Here is an 8,042-nt window from a genome sequence, read left to right on the forward strand (position 1 = left end):
GAAGAAAACTGTGACAAGCAAAAACTCTAACAACGCCAAAATGTCTTGATTCAAATCCAGATTCTGCCAGTTCCTAACTTCTCTCTTTGCTCAGTTTCCAGAACTTCATCACCTTTCTGCTAAGTGGGCTCCACATGAGCTATCTTATGAAAGTTGACATGACTAGACCATGTCAATGCTATGTAAGCCCCTGGGAAACAGTAAATATGCTGTTCATAAAGTGTACAATCACTTCCAGGGAAATAAAGGAGGAGTTCTGTTCAATAGTGTAATGATTCATGGAAATTTTATACAAAGTTTTGTTTATTTGAGGTTAGTTTCATAGAAAAGAAGATTTGAGTATAATTTCCTAATTGGTTGATCATTGTTTTAGCTTTTAGAGCAAATGGTCCAATAGCAGTAAGCCCAATAAAAATTGTGCCTTCTTAGCATAATTTATCTCCATATATTCTTTCATTTGAGGAAAAAAAATAAGTATCAGGCCATTTTTTCCAGTAATGAATTGTTGTTATTAGACAAGCCTTCATAGTGGCCACAATGATACATTCTGGGAAACATACAGAGAGAGGGGGTGGGGAGCAACCAGAGTCAGGGAGAAACTGATGGATGCTGTGTGGCCTGAACAGCACGTTTACTCATCTCTCCTCTGAAGGCACCCGCAATCCAAAGGACACAATGCAGCTCCTGATGACAAGACAAAGCAAGAGCCAACCAGAGTAGTTAGAAATTCCAGGAATTTCAGAAAAGAGAAGCATCTTTTCTCAAGACCTTGCCTGCTCCTCTGCCTTTTCGCATGGGATAAGACTTCAAGAAATAGGAAAACTCGTGTGAAGAAGATCCCAGAGATCTCTCAAGCTGCCTACATCAGAGAAGAGCTCAGACTTCAACTCTCACCGCATTAAGAGTGCTAGGCAAATATCCGAGAAATCCTCCCAAGTTGCATAAAATGTCACAATGTGGAAATATAAAGTATATCTCAGAACTAAAAGATTTTGCCATGGGGAGAGCAAAAAAGACTTTCCTCTATGTAATCTTCAACCAACCTTCTGTAAAGTATCAAGGGAATTTTCCTGTAATTTGGCTGTTGCTTTGAAAGAAACCAATGTCTTAACAGGGTATCAGTCACTTTTTATTCAACAGCACAATGGGAAAAAAATTACTTGACGTACACCCAACAAGGAAATGTGACTCAAGACAAAGAAGAAAAGCAGGTAAAAGAAATATATCAGCTGAAGGAAACACAACAACACATAGCACGGATTCTGAGATTGGCAAAGGCTAAAACTATCAGGAACCACTCAAGAGGAACAGCAAAACAGCTTTAGAGCTCATGGTGGCCTACCAGTTAGCATGGTTGCTATGGTCACGCTTTGAGGAGGCAGAGCCTGAAGGACTATGGGTCCTGAGGACTCTATGCTGTTGTACAGTTCTGCTCTGCTTGCTGCCCTTGAACCACCTCGCTCATAATCTATGAGTTGTATGGAAACTCTGAGGGGCTTACTCCCCTCCCTGGGCAGTACCATTGGCACTTACAATACTAGTGTTTGATCTTTTTCAAGCATCTCTGTAGAAGCAGGTTAAAGACTCAATCATTACCCTTGGGAAGAACTTAAAGCTGTAGATTGTAAGCAATGACTCCCACACTTAGAAAGCATTTGGAGAAGTAGATTGATAGTAGTTAGGTTAAGTCGTTTTTGGCAGTAGTTCTGGTGTAGAAAATCTTAGAGAACAATTTAAAGCTCAGAAAGGCACACTCTTAAACTAGGGATTTTTTGCAGTCAGGGAGCAAGAACAGAGAGGCAGCCCAAACAGCACACGACTCTGCTGAAGCCAGACTGGGGATAAAGGTGTGATTAATTTTTTGTACCTATTTTCACCATCAACTTCCTGACATGCATTAGTGAAAATCTGATGCTGAATAGATGTGCATTCTGAGGGTTTAAAGTAAAAATGCCTGGTTGTTTTTTATGTAACAATTTAGATTAGATTTATAATTCTTTTAAGAATTTTATAAGATTACTTTTTAAGATAAATAGTAAAATAATTGATCCTTTCAGTAACCACAAATGCAGCCTGTCAGTAAAGAAAAACTGGCTGAGAAAACTTGCTTGCTTACACTTTGTTAATCTATAACAAGTTGCTTAGCTACAAATGTTTGTGGGTTCTTGGGAATGATTTGTTCTTTCTTCATCTGTAATATATAAAATGTTCCTCATGTAAAGGTATTGGGGAAATATACTGCTTTTTATAATCATTCAGTAAGAGAAAAATAGAATGTAATCACAATATAATTTCTATACTGCTTGAAAGATTTTGGTGGGATATATAAGCTGTGGGAGAAAAAAAATAAAGTTGTTGGAGCATGCTTAGTGGAGCCTGCTCCATCCACCAAGTGTATGTGTGTGTATGTGTGTAAAGTGCGTGTGTGTGTGTGTGTGTGTGTGTGTGTATGTAAAGGATTTGGACCTTTGCTCCATCCATCAGTGTAATGGAAACTTCTGGCTTCTTTGGAAAGTCAGTTATGTCAAATAATGTTTTGCTGAAGCAGACACAGGTGAAAGGATGTTTTGCTATAGCAGACACGTGAAAGGACACGTGATACTTAGAAGGAATATAGACATGACCTCGCAGACAGTGGAAGCGTGACCATTGGTTCACATTGCTCCGCCTGCAACGACACACATGACTAGTTTGCTTTCTATTGCTTTGCTGAGCTTCACTGGTAGTGACTTGATAGAAACTTGCCAAAGAACTTCTTTGTAAGGTTCCTGCAGCAGCTTCTTGTCACTTCTGAGGACCTGGGCCAGTTGGCGCGTCTTTCAGTTTCTTCTGGAGTTACTGATTTGTGTGTGGTGCCTGCAAGGGGGACTGGTCTGTGGCTGCCGACTCGTGTGTGATGTTTGCTAGTGGACTGGTATCACCCCAAAGATCTATTTCTAGACAGGTCCACTTCCCTGTATTCTAATAACCTTTCTCTTCTACTTACTACCTCTGGTGGGTGGTGGGCTAGAGGGGAGGTTGAACTTTTATTAACATAGGTTGAGAAAAATATACACCAACAATGTGTGAATGTGTATGTATGTATGTATGTATGTATGCATGTATGTATAGATGGATGAGTATATGTAAAGTTGTTAGAACTTCTTGAAGCTTGCCTTATCCATCCTGTGTGTGAATGTGTGTGTGTGTGATTTTTCCCTTGTTTCATCATTCCCCAAGGAATCTTTAACCAGGCTTTAAAAGTTTCTTGCCAGCCCCAGTGAATCAAGTTTTGTTCTCTTAGAGAAAAGGAGGAAATTCTGCTGAGTGATCAATCTCTCAACCTCAGTTTATGGTCTTCAAGTCTAAAGTAAGCATGAAACTATGCTAAGGAGTCTATGAAAGATATGATATAATGGGTGAAAGTAGGAAATTGCAGAAAAGGCATGTAAACTAGAATAAAGCATTGAATTCTTATACAAGTAAAACATACAAAATCAAAATTCACTTGACAGAATTAACACAAATTTCACCAAAGTCAAACAGGTTATTGAACTAAAGATGAAAACTATAAATTAAATATTTGTGTTTACCCAAATTCATATATTGTAAACTAATTTCCATTGTGATATTGGCAAGGGGTTTCAGAGATGAATAATGGCATTAGTGTCCTATAAATAAGACCCCAAGAGTACCCTCTCACCAGCTGGATGGCAACTAGGAAACTCCTAATAATGAGAAAGCAGGACTTCTGTGGTGGTCAGAATAAAAATGGCCCCAATAGGTTCAAATATTTCAACACGCAGGACATGGCACTGCTTGAAAGTATTAGGTGTGGCCTTGCTGAAGGAAGTGTGTCACTGGAGGATGAGCTCTGAGGTTCCAAACACAAGCCAAGTGCCCTCTCTTCCTGCCGCCGCCTGACCTGGATCTAGAACTCCCAGCCACTTCTCCAGCGCCATGTCTGCCCGTAAGCCACTGTGTGTGCTATGATGATAATGCACTGAACCTCTGAAACTATAAGCCAGTCCCAGTTCAATGATTTCCTTTAAAGAGTTTCTGTGGTCATGGTGTCTCTTCACAGCAAAGGAACATTGACTAAGGCAACTACACTAGGCCTTAGCCTGCCAGGACCTTAACAAGCTCCAGAACTGTGAGATGAAAGTTACTTTTGCTTAAAGGCAACCCAGTCTGTGGTATGTTTTAAATGTTTTAGGAGCCTCACCAGACTAAGGCAATAATAGCTCAACAGAAAGCAAACTAAAGCACACAGAAAATCAGGGTGGAGACCTATGAGGTAGCTTCAAAACACTGTAGGAGCAAAGTCAATTTAACAAAACGTTAGTGAAAATACACTTTCCATGTGATCAAAAACAGCAATTTACAGATCCAAGGAGTTTCATGAGTCAAGATTGAAATAATATAAACAAAGTCACGCAGGGTCACATCATAGTTAATTGCTCAGAGTACAGTACATAGAGAAAATACATCTTCTATACAGGCAAACAATTACAATGTTAGCTGCTTTCTAAGGTAAGTCAGGGGAACACCATATCAGTAATTACACTAAATATATTAAACATCCCACCTAAAAGAAACTGTCAGATTTTGTTTTTAAAAATTTAATGGAAAAAAAAAGAGAGAGAGAGAGAGCAGGGCATGACTTTGGAGGTGCTGTCTCTCTCTACTGCACTGTGCTTTGTTTATGGCTGAATCTGCACTACCCATCCTATTACTCAATGTGCATCCTGAGAGCACCAAGATTTTGAACCATAGGCTTTCTCACTCTAACATTATAAAGGAATTCTCTCATTTTCTTAGATTTTTTAATGCTTTATACATATTAAATGTTTGTTTCAATAAAGTGTATCCTGTTGTCTAGTGTCCTTCCTAGAAATACAGCTCCTAACATGCTTTTGTAAACTCTACTCAAAACTTTTACTGGTCTCATTCTACACATAGTTTCCTCTGGAACTATTCCCCCTACAACGCCAGGAACCAAGTCACCTCTGTCCACACCTCTCTCTGCATTCTTTCTCTTAAATTCCCATCATGAAATTCCACTAAGCTCGGCCTGCAGCATCATAATGTTGTTCTAGTCCAACATTCCAAACTCTTCCGCATACCCCCTACAAACCAGTGCCAACATGCTATGAGCCACGTGGGCAGATTTATCAGAGCAACAACCACGTTTCCAGGGACAACTTTTCCATATTAGTTGTTTTTCTCATTGCTGTGACTGAGCACTTTAATACAACTTAATAAAGGAAGAGTTTATTTTGTCTTACAGTTTTGGGGTGCAGCCCATGAAATACGAACAAGGCCTGGGAAACAGGATTGCATAGGATGTAGCTTTTCCATAATACAAAGAAGACAATCACTAGAGTGGAAAGTCAGTGTATAGAATGAAGATCTTTGCCAAATACTGGTCTGACAGGAGAGTAATATCTGGAACATACAAAAACCTCAAAGAACTGAATACCAAAACAATTGCTTATCTAACCAGTAAAGGCATTAATTGGACAGTTCTCAAATGAAGTACAAAGGGCTAATTAAGTATATGTAACTAAAAACTCATGGATATTCCCTCTCAAACCAGTCAGAATGGCTATAGCCAGGAGATTTTTTTTAAAAAACTAAACATGCTGGTGAAGATACAAGAGTAAATGAATACTTACAGAGAACTGGAAATAAAAAATCACTGTAGTAACTAAGTAAACCATCATGGAGAGCTCTCAGTAAATGAATACTTACAGAGAACTGGAAAAAAATGAATCACTGTAGTAACTAAGTAAACCATCATGGAGAGCTCTCAAACCACTAATGATTGAACTACCACATCAGTTCAGAGGTCTGTTAACAAAGAAATGAGTAAGGAAAATGCAGAGAGCAGGAGAGATGGCTCAGTGGGTAAGATTACTTTGCTGTATGGATTCTGGCACCCATACAAAAAGCCAAGCATGGCCAAGTGGTTGCCTTTAGCCCACCTCGGGGATGGAGACAGCAGAATTACTGTCGCTTCCTGGCTCCCAACCTGGACTCCCTTGCAGGGAGAAATCCTGTCTCAAAAGAATAAGATAGAAGGTGATGAAAGAAGGACACCCAACATCTTCCTTTGGCCTTTACATGCATGTACTTATGTGTATGCAGCTGCTCACATGTGCTAGTGCACATACAGCACACATACACATACAAACACCACAAACACACACACAGAAACACACAATTACATAAACACACAAAAGAAAATGTGGTATATATTAGCAGTGGTGTTATACTCAGTCATAAAGAATGAAATTGTACAGTTCGTTTACATGAAAATAGATGGTATTTGAAACCATAAAGTAAGCAAAAGAAACCAAATTCAAGAAAGAAAAATATCATATTTTGTCTAGTATACTGAATCCTAGATATATATGACATAAAGGTAGAAGGGGTACTCTTCAAAACGGTCAAAGGTGAAAAGAATGGAAAGAAAAAAGATGTAAAAGGTGAGGAAAGGCAAACATCACACATGGTCTTCTATGTGTGAAAAGTCAAAGCATCTGAAAGTCATAAAGACAGAAATAAGACAACTTCACTAGAAGAAGGAGATGAGGAAGAAGAATGGGAGAGGGTGGCAGAAGGGTGGATGCATGTGACTGAAGGACAACTATACATGAATGAGAACCTCTAATAGAATGCACTAGATTGCAAGCTGATAAAAAAAGAACAACATAAAAAGAAGCATCTCAAAGCCCAACACTGGTGTCTTTTGGCCTCGTATGACTACATGACTCATTGGCCCTCTTGCTTCACATCCCAGCTTATTGGCTGAACATCTATTTGCACATCAGCACCAACCTCTACTCCATTTCTCTTCACCTAGCTGAGAAGGTGAACTTCCAGAACTGACTGAAGTACTGTTTTTCCAGATCCCCTAAAGCCAGAAGACTTCTTTCTCGTTGCACATCTTGTCTTTCTTAAAGAAAGTAAATTGCTCTATTAAACTGAAATACTGTATTTGTGAATCTGGAAAAGTCTGGCAATACGGTAATGACTCACAGAAACAGCAATAGCAATGAGCTTCGTGCTGTCTTCAGTAAGAACCTTTGTACCTTTGCTCATCCGACTACTCAGCTCCAAAGAATGGCCATGTCTGCTTAGATTAAAGATTAACAATGTTGGTTGAAATCTCTCCAGTCTCACATTCAGTCCCGAAGCAGCCAGCTTGGAGGAGTCCCTCCTCCTACCCTGACTCTATTCACTGAAAACTTCACCTCTTGGTGCTGACTCAGACTGACCCTGCACCTCTCAGCCCTGTCTCTCCAGTCTGCCTGCACGAGCCTCTCCTCTCACACCTCCATTACCTGAGAATCTCTCTTGGTGCTGACTCAATCTACACACACACACACACACACACACACACACACACACACTTTTCTATAGACCCTCCCATCTCAGCTCCTTTCAGTCACCTACTAACTTGCCAAAGCACTATCTACCAGGGACCAGACAGCTACAACATCTTCCTAGGATCCAAAGACAGCAACAGCAGCTGAAAAATACACCCAACAACAACAAGACCAGAGAGTAACATCAAAAAAAACTCAAACATTATAACTCAACATGCCTAGACCTGAATGCAAAACACAGCATGAACAGCCATGACAAGATGCCTCCACGAGAAGACAGTAACATTATTACTGCAGGCCCTGAGAAATGCAATATAGCTGAAGTACAAGACAAAGATTTCAAAATAGCAATGATGAATATGCTCAAGGAGCCTAGCAAGGATATTACTAAATTCCTTAATGATGTCTGTGAAAACATAGACAGCTGAATAAAAGAATAAAATCATTTCAAGACCTGAGAGTAGAATTTAACAAAGAAATAAAATCCCTAAAGAAACCAAACTGAAATAAAACCAGAAATCAAAATGTTAGGATTGTAAACAAAATCCACAAAAGAAATCTGACCAACTGTGTTAGTTTGAGTAAGAATGACCAACATAGGCTCATTTGAATGCTTGGTCACTAGGGAGTGGTGTGAATGCTTGGTCATTAGGGAGTGGTGTGAATGCT

General features: G+C 39.5%; 1 protein-coding gene across 4 annotated transcripts in view; it reads right to left on the reverse strand.

Annotated features, from left to right (window-relative positions):
• The window catches only part of Xkr9 (XK related 9), a 32,108-nt gene that overhangs the window by 15,428 nt on the left and 8,638 nt on the right, over nt 1-8,042 (reverse strand). For 2 of the 4 annotated variants that reach the window (XM_028770467.1, XM_028770449.1), the window contains exons 1-2: nt 7,024-7,051; nt 6,823-6,940 (exon numbers count right to left, since the gene is read on the reverse strand). The exons of 1 other annotated variant lie outside the window; for it this stretch is intronic. The gene's annotated coding sequence lies outside the window, so the exon portion shown is untranslated. Of the gene's footprint in view, nt 1-6,822; nt 6,941-7,023; nt 7,056-8,042 lie in introns of those variants that run through there. One more of the 4 variants, XM_028770458.1, reaches the window with a different exon arrangement.

Source organism: Grammomys surdaster, unplaced genomic scaffold (assembly GCF_004785775.1).
Source record: "Grammomys surdaster isolate TR1022 unplaced genomic scaffold, NIH_TR_1.0 64, whole genome shotgun sequence".
NCBI classification, from domain to species: domain Eukaryota; kingdom Metazoa; phylum Chordata; class Mammalia; order Rodentia; family Muridae; genus Grammomys; species Grammomys surdaster.